At 39.4% G+C, this 15,012-nt stretch overlaps 1 protein-coding gene across 3 annotated transcripts in view; it reads right to left on the minus strand.

Annotated features, from left to right (window-relative positions):
* Window positions 1–15,012, minus strand: part of CACNA2D1 (calcium voltage-gated channel auxiliary subunit alpha2delta 1) — a 434,743-nt gene that overhangs the window by 91,390 nt on the left and 328,341 nt on the right. The window lies entirely within an intron of this gene.

Genomic DNA, 15,012 nt, shown 5'->3' on the forward strand with positions numbered 1-15,012 from the left:
AGAGTATAGCTGTAAATAGGAGGATATTGTTAATAATAATACAAATCTGTGTATTGAGAACACACATATTTGTGCTTTCTTACCCACATATTCGTAAAGACTGCTCCCTGAAAAATTCACTTATACAAGATTCTGACATTATTTAAAAACTTACATAGAAAATTTTTTATGTGCAAAATGCTGTCTGCACAACTAGAAATCAGTTTATGATCTCTTTAAAATTTGTCTCTGTATAAATATACTTACATATATAAGTACAAATATATACATATCCCAGTAGAGAGAGAGGGATGCAGAAATACGTCTCACTTTTTAGCTAACTCTGTATCTATCTACCTAAAGTCAAAGATGAGACTTCTCTTAAAAAATGCTGCAGCATGTACGATTCTAACTGTAGTCTTGAATGAAAGTGCATATTACTGCACATAATCTGTGTTTAATTCTATTTGAACGAAAATCTCCTTTTAATTACAACTCAGTGATTTTTGTTTAAGATACTCTTGACTAATATTACTAAAACTACCATCTTGGCCAATTTTTCAACTGTTTTTTCTATCCAGATTTCTTGTGTGAGCTTTTTTCCTCACTGGCAAATAAGATACCCAAAAAACTCTGTAAAACTCTATCGCAGTAAAGGCACTAAAATCCAGACCTGCTAATTTATGTTTCAGCTGAAAACAGATTACTATGCCTCTTCCTGATTAAGAGTCTCCAGTGAAAGTAAATGTAAATGTAATTTTATGCTGTCAACCTGGTGCAAAGCCTTAAAATAACTTAAAAATCAGGCCTTGTTGGCTTAAGTCTCAATAGTGCTAATTAATTCAATAGTACTGCATAGAAGATAAGGTAAATAAGGTCACAGATTTCAATAACTGCTCAGACTACTTACATGTCTAAAATAAATCACTAAGTACCAGGCACAAAGTACAGAGAGAGAACTGCTATCAGCAGCAAACATCAATTTGCACTGTAATTGTAGGGCACTTAAAATGAACAGAACTTAAAAGGATGAAGGGATTGATAATATCAAACCATTTTTAATAATGCATAATAATTCAATTCAAGTTAATAGGATGCTTAGGAGGTACGCAGACTTTTCCATGTCCTGGAATCAGATGCCTACAGATGCATGCTCCTTGCTCTTAGGACCAACCAAAATATGAACTACCAGTAATTTTTATCAAACATGCACTTTAATCAATAAGACTTCTGCTATCGGATTAGTAGGAGCAAATGTATAACAGCAAATATAGTACAGCTTATGGCAGAGATGACTGACAAAGGCATCATCCTCAGCAGAAGGCTTAGCCTAATTTGTTCCAGATTCTTCTTGAAAATAGCCACAGAGCTGCAACTGTGGGGTTTTTGGCTGTAAGGGAGCAAGTCCAGGCATTATTACGAGAGCTTTTGCTATGCTGGATTCTTACTTACAGTTCCACATGTAATTTCTTATTCTCACAAAAACGTTGTGTCAAAGTGCCCCATGAACTAGCGGCTTCAAAGCACGAATTTGTCTGCCTCATCTTCTAATATCATTATTGCACCCCAAGCCACACCTGCATGTATATAGAACTTAAGCAAGAAAACTTACTATTTTGATTTTGAGCATTAAGTAGTTCACAACTAATCTAATACCTTGTCATCTTCGTATTGTATTTATTTTTCTAGGGAGCTTATTTTTGCTCATTCCTCATGAGTTAATACTGTTTTTTGGTGAGATACTGATATTTTTATGGTATACTTGCTGTTTTCCTGAGGACTGTATTAGCTAAAAAATTGTATTGATTCTTGCTAGGCAGAATACACTATGAGAATAGCCATATTTCATATATTTGTCTTATTAATAAGGACAGTTATTACTCTGTCCCAATTTTATAGCTCTGGTCCCCAGGTGATTAAAATCTGTGGGAGCAAGTTGTTCTCAAATGACTTTATGCAAAGTTTTCTGTCCCCCTTTCTATCAATATGCAGTTCCCAATGTGTCACAAGGGGACAACTGTTTACAAAAACATGCAAAAGCATGAAGAAGGGCTTTAACTTTGAAAAATGCAATGTTGTATTTGACCAAGTATTCTACAGAAGAGTCAGTTGTATATAATAATATGACAAAGGTTGCTTTTTTATTTTTTATAATATTCTATTTATCAGGGCTTTAATTTTTATAATACCACAACTATAAACATAGTATCGTGTATCTAAATTATTTACAGTAACAGAAGTATGAAAACAGGATGGGATAATGAAGATACAAAATATTTTCCAGTTCTCCCAGTGTCACAATGCAAACTTCACCTTTAAAATAAATGAACACATGGAATTGGATCACATATAACCAAATTTTCAGCTTGAATATTCCTTTAATGTACGTCATATTTCCCAGAAAAGAATATTTTGGTAGGACCAGCCCTCCTCTGTGATTAAAATGTAAGACTTCCAGATGAACCTTAACATTTCCATTGTGTGATTTTATTATAAAAGCCATTATTTTAATAAAAGTTCTTTCCCCAGACTCAAACAAATTATGGTCGTTCATTTTTCCATTTCCCCTCACTATCATGTGATGATTTTTATTCGCTGTGCTTAAGCAGTATGTTTTGCTGCTTAAGCAAAACCATGAGATGATCACACAACTGTAATCAATTCACTTTGATGCAAAACACTGACACACTCAATGGTGCTTCTTATAGAAGTTTCTTACAGAAGTAACCAATAAATCACACGATGATTATTAGATACATTAACCATGTGGGAGTGAAACCAGTATTGCGCTGTGGAATTATTTCAGCTTGCCTTGACCTAATTTTGTAGCCATGATGGGAAAATTACTGACATAAAGTAATTTTAAAAAGACAAGGTCTGAAAATTAATTCGAATTGTGAGATAGATGAAAGTACAGATCTTGTACTTGGAAAGTAGAAGAAAAACACTATCTGGTAGGTAGCTCTGCTCTACAAAAGCCAATTTCGTCTGAAAAACTAGAGTGAAAACACTGCTCTGCTTCATCAGTGACATTATATGCAAATTATTTAATGAGCTAATATAAAAGTAACCACAAGTTCAATCTTCTGGTCAGTGCATGCCTTGTCTTGGGCTATAGCAAACAGTGGCTTAGGTGTTCAAGTGAAAATTCAGTGACAAGTGAAAATTTCTCCCTGAAATGCCACTAACATTAAACTGCAAATCTAAATTGCTTGCTAGCAGTCCTGCAAATGTATCAGGACAATTATTTCTATGAAGTTCAGGTATCTAGCATATGGATCGGTAATTACGGATACAAAAATGACATTTTAAAAATTGACAGGAATACTGACTCAAACTGTTTAAGCAGTTAACAAGTAAACTGTACTGTACTATACTTACACATAATGTAAACTGAACAAAGGGTCAAGGTCAAAACATCTGCGTCTATAGATTGACAAATGCTGATGTAAAACGAAGGAGAGAAATAACACATTTGTAGAATGGAGAGTTACATCAACCAAAGTCTCCAAATGCTGTGATTTAATTAAGAAAATATATGAGCCAGCTGTTTTCAAATACCTCAGTCAATGTTAACGTTAACGCCAGTCAACAAAGCAGATGAGAAGAGTTTTTGATTAGATAAAGGAATCAGTAGATGGAACTATAATCCTCAAAAATGAACATTTACCTGTTTGATAGGAGGTAAAGGCAAGTCTGAAGGTTGAAATGTGACTGATAAAAATGTCCAAAGCGGGGAACAAAATTCAGGGCTACATTTAATTAATCTGAGCTCCAGTAAAATACTGAAGTAACTGAAGGATTTCAAATGTAAAAGCCTTCAGATCACCCTTAAAACTGGCTTTTCATAACACTAAAATAATGTTGCTCTCTAACCAGCTGACAATGTGACAAATACCAGGACCATTCATAACTTTGAATTAGGCAAACTGAGCCAGCTTTCAGTTACACTCATCTGAAATACAATAGCAATAGTGGCATTATAATTTTTCGCACATTAAGATACCAAAAGCCAAAATACCTGCAATAAGCCTTTAAAGATTACTGGTCACGTTACCTGTCTCCTAAGTACCATAATAATGTTTATTTAAGTTTGGATGATTTCTTGAAAACCAGTTAACAATATACTCAATCACTTAGTATTTTACTGGAAGAAAGAACATGCAAGATTTCAAAAACCATTTGCCACTTCAGAAAGTCCATGTTCTTACAAAATCAAATCCTATTAAAGGTGTAAAATTAAAATAATTGCAATCCATACTTCACTGAATAAAATACTCTCAATGTATCTGTACGAAATAAGTCAGTTGGGTATTTATCAGACCAGCATTTCCCACTATTATTGCAGTAAAAATAAACATACATCACAAAAATGTTATTGTGGTAAAAAGAAAATAAATGGAATTTGTGTACAATGCCCTGGGCTCAGTGAGTCACTTACTTACAAAACAACAGATGACATTTGGAGGTAAACCATTCAATTGTTAAAATCTAAAGCCACCTTATACAGTATGTCACCACCAGTGACAGCTTCTACTTTTTCAACTATATAAAAAGCTTATTCCTTATCTAAGGTAAAATAAGAGGGGCTTGCAGCAAAGCACTTGGAAATCATGGAAAACAGGATAACCTTAGCTTTTTATTTTAAAGTATCATGAAATATTAATATAATTAAATTTGTCTTCTAATTGTATAGCAAGGTATAGGATCTAGATATATTTTTCACTAGATTATTTCTCACTACCAAATTTATTTATATCCTTTTGCAGTCTCTGCCTTTGGGATCTCCAGAACGATCCTCAGGTCTGAGGAAATGAATCATAGAATCACAGAATCGGTTAGGTCAGAAAAGACCTTTAAGATCATCGAGTCCAACCATAAACCTGCCAAGTCCACCACTAAACCATGTCCCTAAGCGCCACATCTACACGTCTTTTAAATACCTCCAGGGATGGTGACTCAACCACTTCCCTGGGCAGCCTGGTCCAATGCTTGAAAACGCTTTCCATGAAGAAATTTTTCCTAATATCCAATCTAAACTTCCCCTGGTGTAACTTGAGGTCATTTCCTCTCGTCCTATCGCTTGTTACTTGGGAGAAGAGTCCGACACCCACCTTGCTACAACCTCCTTTCAGGTAGTTGTGGAGAGCAATAAGGTCTCCCCTCAGCCTCCTTTTCTCCAGACTAAACAACCCCAGTTCCCTCAGCCGCTCCTCATAGCTCTTGTGCTCTAGACCCTTCACCAGCTTCGTTGCCCTTCTTTGGACACGCTCCAGCACCTCAATGTCTTTCTTGTAGTGAGGGGCCCAAAACTGAACACAGTACTCAAGGTGTGGCCTCACCAGTGATGAGTACAGGGGGACAATCACTTCTCTAGTCCTGCTGGCCACACTAGTTCTGATACAAGCCAGGATGCTATTGGCCTTCTTGGCCACCTGGGCACACTGCTGGCTCATATTCACCTGGCTGGCGACCAACACCCCCAGGTCCTTTTCTGTTGGACAGCTTTGCAGCCACTCTTCCCCAAGCCTGTAGCATTGCATGAGGTTGTTGTGACCCCAGTGCAGGACCCAGCACTGAGCCTTGTTGAACCTCATACAGTTGGCCTCAGCCCATCGATCCAGCCTGTCCAGATCCCTCTGTAGAGCCTTGCTTCCTTCAAGAAGATCAACACTCCCGCCCAACTTGGTGTCGTCTGCAAACTTCCTGAGGGTGCACTTGATCCCCTCGTCCAGATCATTGATAAGGATATTAAAGAGAACTGGCTCCAATACTGAGCCCTGGGGAACATCACTTGTGACCGGCCACCAACTGGATTTAACTCCATTCACCACCACTCTTTGGGCCCAGCCATCCAGCCGGTTTTTTACCCAGCGAAGAGTACGCCCGTCCAAGCCGTGAGCATCCAGTTTCTCCAGGAAAATGCTGTGGGAAACAGTGTCAAAGGCTTTACTAAAGTCTAGGTAGACCACATCCACAGCCTTTCCCTCATCCACTGAGCGGGTCACCTTGTCATAGAAGGAGATCAGGTTAGTCAAGCAGGACCTGCCTTTCATAAACCCATGCTGACTGGGCCTGACCACCTGGTTGTCCTGTACATGCCGTGTGATGGAACTCAAGATGATCTGCTCCATAACCTTCCCTGGCACTGAGGTCAGTCTGACAGGCCTGTAGTTCCCCGGATCCCCCTTCCGGCCCTTCTTGTAGATGGGCATCACATTTGCTAACTTCCAGTCAACTGGGACCTCCCCGGTTAGCCAGGACTGCTGGTAAATGACTGAAAGTGGCTTGGTGAGCACTTTCTCCAGGTCTCTCAGTACTCTTGGGTGGATCCCATCCAGTCCCATAGACTTGTGTGTGTCCAAGTGGTGTAGCAGGTCGCTAACCATTTCCCCTTGGATTATGGGGGCTTCATTCTGCTCCCCATCCCTGCCTTCCAGCTCAGGGCGCTGAGTACCCCGAGAGCAACTGGTCTTACTATTAAAGAGTGAGGCAAAGAAGGCATTAAGTACCTCAGCCTTTTCCTCATCCTTTGTCACTAAGTTTCGCCCCGCATCCAGTAAAGGATGGAGGTTCTCCTTAGCCATCCTTCTGTTGCTAATATATTTATAGAAACATTTTTTATTGTCTTTTACAGCTGTAGCCAGATTAAGTTCTAGATGGGCTTTGGCCCTTCTAATTTTCTCCCTGCATAACCTCATGACATCCTTGTAGTCCTCCTGAGTTGCCTGCCCCTTCTTCCAAAGGTCGTAAACTCTCCTTTTTTTCCTGAGTTCCAGCCAAAGCTCTCTGTTCAGCCAGGGTGGTCTTCTTCCCTGCTGGTTCGTCTTTCGGCACACGGGGACAGCCTGCCCCTGTGCCTTTAGGATTTCCTTCTTGAAGAATGTCCAGCCTTCCTGGACTCCTTTGCCCTTCACGACTGCCTCCCAAGGGACTCTGTCAACCAGTCTCCTAACAGGCCAAAGTCTGCCCTCCGGAAATCCAAGGTAGCAGTTCTGCTGACCCCGCTCCTTACTTCTCCAAGAATTGAAAACTCTATCATTTCATGATCGCTATGACCAAGATGGCCTCCAACCATCACATCACCCACAAGTCCTTCTCTGTTCACAAACAACAGGTCCAGCAGGGCACCCTCCCTAGCTGGCTCACTCACCAGCTGTGTCAGGAAGTTCTCTTCCACACACTCCAGGAACCTCCTAGACTGTTTCCTCTCTGCTGTATTGTATTTCCAGCAGACATCTGGTAAGTTGAAGTCCCCCACGAGAACAAGGGCTAGCAATTGTGAGACTTCTCCCAGCTGCTTATAGAATATTTCATCTGCCTCTTCATCCTGGTTAGGTCGTCTATAACAGACTTCCACCATGGTATCTGCCTTGTTGGCCTTTCTTCTGATTCTTACCCATAAACACTCAACCCTATCGTCACCATCATTAAGCTCTAGACAATCAAAACACTCCCTAATGTACAGGGCTACCCCACCGCCTCTCCTTCCTTGCCTATCCCTTCTGAAGAGTTTATAGCCATCCATTGCAGCACTCCAGTGAAGACCTCCTATTCACAGGTTTGGGCAGGAATACCCAAGCCTGTTACTGGGGCACTAAGAGTGTTAGAGAACTTCATCTGGGTGACTTCAAACCACCAGTATAATCTTTGGCCATATGTGGGGCAACTCATAACTTGAAAGATAAGTTAATCAATTCAACTTAACATGAAACTCTGAATAAAGGGGTTTGAGTTCAATGCTGCTTGAACCTTGTTATTCTTGAGAAGGTCAGAAACAGAAATACTAATCTGACAGTCTCACAAAGACTTTGTCTTTATCCTCCTATTGAGAGAAGGATCAAATTGCAAAACTACTGGAAAATTATACAGAACTGCAGTGAAATATCTAAATGCTAGAGCCCTTTCACCTCCCTTGGGTAGTTCCATTGAGCTGTGTGCTCCTCCAGACACACGGACCTCTGTGCCCCATGCAGTCCATAGTGCCCCAAAAGTTAAACTGATGGGCAAGAGAAGGGGTAGTCATTCTGAAACCCCCTTCTGATTCCAGAATAGTTACTTCTGCATTGCTAAAAGCCTCCTCTTTTCCAGAGTCTCAACCTGGAAATCCTTCTTTCAAATTATTAAAACTCCTACTACGACACCAGGATATTAGAGGATTCAAGGGAAGTGAAAGAGAGATGTTGATTTATTTCCTGTGTCTGTTCCCACTCTAAGCACTCTGTGGATATGATGGCAGATCAAAAAATGAATAACAAGAGACCCTACAGACAGGTGTTTTCATTAAGAGGACAATATAAGACAAAAGAAGTAATGGTGGGGGGACCCTCATGGCAAAAGGCTGCAAAATGAAAAAAGAAAGGATCAGTATTCAGAAGTGGGATATACAGGGACTGAAAAACATTGGAGACTGTTAAGTAGAAAGATCAAAGCTATCAAGCAGTCTAGGAAAAAAACAGCAAACAAAACAGATGAGAAGTAAAACGTATAATTTTTTCTTTCTAAAACTGCATTCGGTTCAATATATTACCTGCTGAGCAGAAACAAACTGTTTGTCTATCGCGAAATTTTTTTATAAATCTGCCTTTTGCAGATACCAGCCAACCTCTCCCCAGTTGACAAGCTTTAACAAGTAACACATAGCATATAACTCCCAGGGACATCCACACTTTAGCATCACAGACATTTTCAAATATTACTGAGTGTCTTGGACTCCTTGTGAAACAGCTCAGAATTGTTCTCATTTTATTGGTGAGAAAAGTGAAGCAACAGGGAAGAAAACAAGTAAATCTGAGGCAAAGACATGGCCAGAAGCTTTAATCTCATTTCCCTTCTACTAGAGCACCAGAATATGGGTTTTCCCTTTCCTTTGTGCAACCAACTCCAAGTCCTCAAATTTGCCCTTTAATTTGATATTAGTTATTTTGCTATATGCCATTTAAACCACAAGGTCAAATAGGGCACAAATTCTTAAAGCATGAATTCTCATAAACATTACTTAAACTTCTCCAAAATGCACACACAGCTAACGCGATTCATTCTGAAGACTACAGCACTGTGAGAGAAAAACCTCTGATTTCACAGGCAATGTATGAGTTGATGAATGTTTCAAATTCTCTTCCGTATATCCATCTATCGCCCTCTATATATCTAAATATATCTCCATCTCCTGAGAGGTATAAAGGATATAAATCTGAAATCCAATGATGTCAATCATTCTTTTTGGCAAGTGTAGGTGGTTATTTAAATACAAATAAAACATTTCAATTGATTCTGCTTCTTTTATGAAAGGAAACCCAAAGCATCCCCTTTATTGCACTGTCTTAGAATTCACACTATGTGTAATGCTAGCAAAATAAGCAGGCATCAAAAACAACAGCATAAGAAGAAACGTTATAATGAATTAAATAGTCATATCTTGGGGCATTAATTTATCTTGATCAGAAAGTGCTTATTACTGTTTCTGGCAGTCAACAACTTTTTTTTCTGCTGTATCTGATGTCTTCACATATACATGTGTATATATATATTTATAAAAAAATATGTTTAAGTGTAGGTATGTGCTTAACTGTTTTTATAACATGATCAAGAAAGCAAGCTTCAGTCAACATTTATCAGATGCCATCTGGACAAAGCACTAATCCACTGAGGACAGCCACAATTCTCAATAAGGATAGCAATAAGTTTATGTAAATCCTCAGGAAAAGAAATTGAGGAAAGCAGCGCTAGCTCTGTGGGTCAATTTGAAAAACACAAAATCTTTTTGCCAATCATCTCATTACTGGAAAATGCAACAACATAAACAAATCAAGACCAATAAATTAATGAAACTTTTAAAAACTTTTTCAAGTTTCAGTCACTAGGTGGCACTAAAACAAAAAAAATTGAACTGATCTTACAAATGTTGTCCTGAGATGGAAAACTTTACACTTCTGGTGGAGGTCGTTGGTGCTTTCTGTGGCTGGCATAAATTTCTCATGTCAACTAAAAGAATAAAATACTCTTGTGTGCCAAATGAGTGAAGAAGCAGGAATATTAAAATCCAAACTTCCTCCTTAAAGAAAAATTTCCACATGTTGAACACAAGAGGTCCCAGCTCCAGGAGGATGAAAATCTATTTTTCCATACAAAGGATCCATATTACCAAAAGAAGCATCTCAATTTCCACCAGCTTTACAAACCATGTTTACAACACTCATAATGGAAAAGCTGTAAACCAACCTCCTACCTAAATGTCTTTCTGCATCTCCAAAATCTGTAAAAGTGATAACATTCTCATTGAATATTGTTTAATACCAAATCTATGTAAAAATTCAGATTTTCCCAACCATCCTTACCTGCTGCCTCCCTATTCTTCACTCATCCCAGTTAGTTTACTAACGTCTACTGATTCAACATAGCATGTTTAATCAGAATCTCCTGAAATTACACTTGTGAGCTAAAAAAACCCCAAACAAAAAACTGAAGACCCCTAAAAAACTACCCTTCCAAAACTTCTGACGTTAAATGAGACCCTGCCTTAAACTGTATGGAAATTGTGTATTTTTAGACATTCATAAATGTTTATCTTTTATAGAAAATCATATAAACTTGAACAAAGTAGTAATTCCTGTACTTAAACTTGCTACAGAGACAAAACTTACACATTTAAAATATCAAGATCATGATAGCTGAATATATCAGAAACATCACTCCAGGAATACTGAAAATTGAGAAAAATATAGTCAGCTTGCTGAAGACCTGATCAGATACTACCGCTGCTGACTTTCAGTCCGCTGAGGTTTGTTGCTATGCTACTTCTACCTCATGGCTAAATCAGCTTGATGACCCAGTTGTATCCATATGTATTAAATGAGCAATAGTGAAATAGATCTGATTTCATCAGGCTTTCGTCTTGTAGCTAAATCCAGCTTTGCTGTTTTCTTTTCCTTTTTTTTCCTGCTGCTTTAGGCTTGGTAATAGGATTTTAGGGTTAATCCCAAGAATAACTGAATCTTGAATAAGGCCAGTTAAAATCTATATTTCAGCAGTGAGAAGATATTATAAATATTTATCAGAACGCATTTAGAGAATAGTAAGAAAGCAATTTGCAAAGTTTTATTCCCATGTAGATCTCAGTACACAGAAAATTTGAGGCAGTTCAAGCAATAAAGGTTTGTAATTTGACATGCCAAAAAATAATACGGGGTGTTAAAGTTCAGCATTCATATCTTGGTATAGAATAACTGTTTTCTCCTATCCTATGACTTGCATACAGATAGTCTTCAGGTATACAGTATAACCCTACATATACATTGTAAAGAAAATATAAAAACCTTATTCTAGTACTTAGAAGGAGCACACCTGCATTTCTTAAATCGTATTGCAAGTATAGGATGAAACAAAATTAGGATTATAAGCCAATTTACTCTACTGACATTTCCCGAAATTTAAAAAGTATCACATTTCTTTTCATTGTGAAATGTATATATGTGTATTATAGACCAGAGGTAGCAGCATTCAACAACAATAAAACTGTTAGATCATGAAATATCTGCTGAAAAAAATGTTGTAGCATAATATGAGATATATGTTTGGAAAAAGACCAAATACTGGGCCAAAATCTGCTCTCAGTTAGCTTTGTTAACCTTTCTAACCAATATGATTATCTGCACATAAATCAATGCAAAGCTCCCACTGCGTACAAAAGGATTAATGTTCAGACCATAAAGTACGATGCTGTGCTGCAAATCTCAGAGTTACAACCAAGAACGTCAGCATAAGCTGAAAGATGAATTAGCTTTGCAAGATGAACTCATTTATCGGCATTTCATGATGCTGTGGCTAAGTTAGCATGTAGTATTTACTTAAAATCATGTGTTTCTGACTTGTACTGAAAATTTCAGTACTGTAAACTTCAGCATCTCCCAGAGAAAGCTGGCTGATCTGAACTACTGCACTACTGTAGTGCTGCAGTCTTGTAGCCTGCACTGTATGGCACTGCGACCCAGATATTCTCTAGGAGAGAGCTCTAACAAGAAGAGACCTTCTAGAAAATTATTTTGTAGACTTCTTTTTATTATCACTTGACTGGGGAAATACCCATTCAGTCAAATTCAAGTTGTTTAGAACACGACACGCCCTTGGCCAAAAAGATGAATCATAGAATCACAGAATATCTCAAGTTGGAAAGGACCCATAAGGATCATCAAGTCCATCTCCCTGCTCCTTGCAGAACTACCTAAAAATAAACCATATGACTAAGAGCGTCGTCCAAACACTCCTTGAACTGTAACAGGCTTGGTGCCTTGACCACTTCCCTGGTGAGCCTGTTCTAGTGACCGACCACCCTTTAGGTGATGAACCTTTTCCTAATGTCCAAACTGAACTTCCCCTGACACAGCTTCATTCCATTGCCTCGTGTCCTATCATCACTGGTCACCAGAGATAAAGGTTTGAGTATTAAATCGTTATCTACAAGTTCACTGGATATGTGAGGTTGCTACTCAGGGCATCAAAAGCAAGATGAATGTTTAGTCAGTTCACCGAATTACAAGACAGACATACATTTCAGCATCAGGCCACATAACTGGGGGATGGCAGGGGGCTACAATGTCACCTCTATATTCCCACAGCTTGACTTAAATGTGCCTGTCACCCTTGCAGGGCAGAGCAACGTACCTGGCTGCGCATGGTGCCTGGGGAGCGTGAGCAGTAAGGAGGCTGCGGCAGCACACTGCTGACGTGTGAGATGCTGCTGCTAAGACAGGGAAGTGTGCGACAGGAGGAAAAAGCGTGAGTCTTGAAAGCATGAGACTTGAGAAGTCGATGAGTATTTCATTCATGTTTTGCCTAAGTTAAGAGATCCTTTAGATTCACACCAAACTAACATCTTGCCACATATGTCTTAAAATTTTCACCTACCGAATAGATGACTTTTATAGAAAATATATGTTAAAAAAGGGGACCATAGAACAAATAGCCGCTACCCCATCCCAAACCTTACGGAGAGCCTGTATTTTCTTCTTAATTCATTAACATGGTGAGTCATCTTTCCCTAGAAGAATCATTAAAGCCAGCCCAGCCTCTTCAGAACTGGTAAGGAATGAGCTCATTGTTCAAGAGACCATTCGCCCACAACAAATTTTTAATTATACTGTCACAACGCCCCCTAATAATTGTCTCCTAGTTGGAAAGCTGACTCAGAAATGCACTTTTGGTCCAGCATCTGATGTGCCATAAAACCTCACACAGTCGATGATACGTCTGACGAAGCAGGAGCCTCTTTAGTAAGAGTTATGCTTTACTAAAATTAAGAAACTGGAAATAGCCAACAGTTTTATTAACCAGTGGAACCATGAAGTAGAGCTATCACCTCATTTTATATACTACTAAACTACTTGTTTTAAATACTACTAATATACTAGAGAGCTAGGATATATTCTGGAAATCACAGAAGCCTGTGCCATGTGCTGTTAGAAGTCTGACTTCCTGACATTTGACAACTATAAGAGGAGACAATAAAAATCTGTATTGATGCCCAAAGCAATCCCTTAAAGTGGGAATGGAGGTGACTTTTCTAGTCATCTGGAATTGTCAGCTATACTGTACAGTAATAAATGTACAGATTCCAGCAACATCCCTGCTCCTGACATCCTAATGTAGAATTTCAGCTTCTAATTTCCATTCCCTTTGGCTCTTCATACACCCAAGTACTGTATTCCCTAGAATTAACACTTTGTGACAGATCTAAAACAAAACAGATCTTGTTGTAAGATTCACCCTATTCCTTTTCCAACTCTTTCCATTTCTTTTTTCTCTCGTACATACCTTTTGAACATTTTCCTTCCACAGTAAAGTTACAGTTAATAACTGAACAGTAAAAAATTAGCTGATATGTTAAAGCAAACAGTAACAAACAAGAAGAAAAAAAAGGTGTAAAAAACGCAAAAGTGCCTGTAGTTTTTATTCCCACTGACTCCCTTTTGCATTCTCAGCTGAGCAGAGGTAGTATGATTCAGCTCATCTCATTTCAGCAATCTTTTAATCGGGAGCCCAGTCCAAGACAGTGGGCCAGGCTCTCCCTACAGACAGTCGTGACAGACAAGCACCTCGTGGCCGTAATTTGTCCTCAAGATAGTCAGGATGACTTGTCTTCTGGAGGTGTTTTTCATTTCCCACAACTAACTAGGGCCTAGGCAATAATTTATAATACAACAACCCCCCTTTTGGACTCAGGGAGGTTGTATGGGAAACATTACGGGATGCAGGGGAAGAGCATTTCAGGATTGCACAAGACCTACTACGGAATATTTGAGGGAAGAATCAAGGTGAGGAAAGGGATGGATTTAGGTGATTTGGGGATGAACAAGTGGGGGAAAATAGAGGGGTAAGATAAAATAGAGGGAAAAATTGTTGGTCCCATGTAGATAGTTTGCTGGTCGGTATGTTTGTCTGGCCACGTCCTACATCTCATCAGCGCAGTCTGTCCTGCCTTCTTATTAAACTCCTTTTCTACCTCTTTTCCTGGGTGAGGGACTCTATTCTGCGTGTGTGTCTGTGCACGAGTGTGTGAGTGCAGCAACTGGAGTCAGACCACGGGTCACAGGGCCAGTGTGTCCATGGTGCAGCAGCTGGGGAGACTGGAGTGTCTTCAGTGTCAGCAACTGGAGTGGGACTGTGGGTCACAGAGACCCATGTGTCCATGGTACCAGCGCCTGGAACGAGTGCCAGGTGCTGGTCCTGAGGGTCTCTTGTAGTGAAACGTGTGTGTGTGTGTGTGTGTGTGTGTGTGTGTGTGTGTTGTGTCTCTAAGGGTGAGATCACAGTGGGGGGTTGGTTACTGGGACCAAGGGAGAACCCGACAGCTCTGCGTGTGTACATGAGATGGTCTCTACCAGCAACTGGAGTGGGATTGTGGCCTTGGAGACTTGTACGTCTAGGTGGCAGCAACGGGGCAGACTGGGATCTAGGGGCAACTGCTGGGCAAATGGAGTATCTAAACCCAGCTGCTGGAGGGATCCACACAGTACACACACATATATATACATATAT

Source organism: Gymnogyps californianus, chromosome 1 (assembly GCF_018139145.2).
Source record: "Gymnogyps californianus isolate 813 chromosome 1, ASM1813914v2, whole genome shotgun sequence".
Lineage (NCBI taxonomy): Eukaryota > Metazoa > Chordata > Aves > Accipitriformes > Cathartidae > Gymnogyps > Gymnogyps californianus.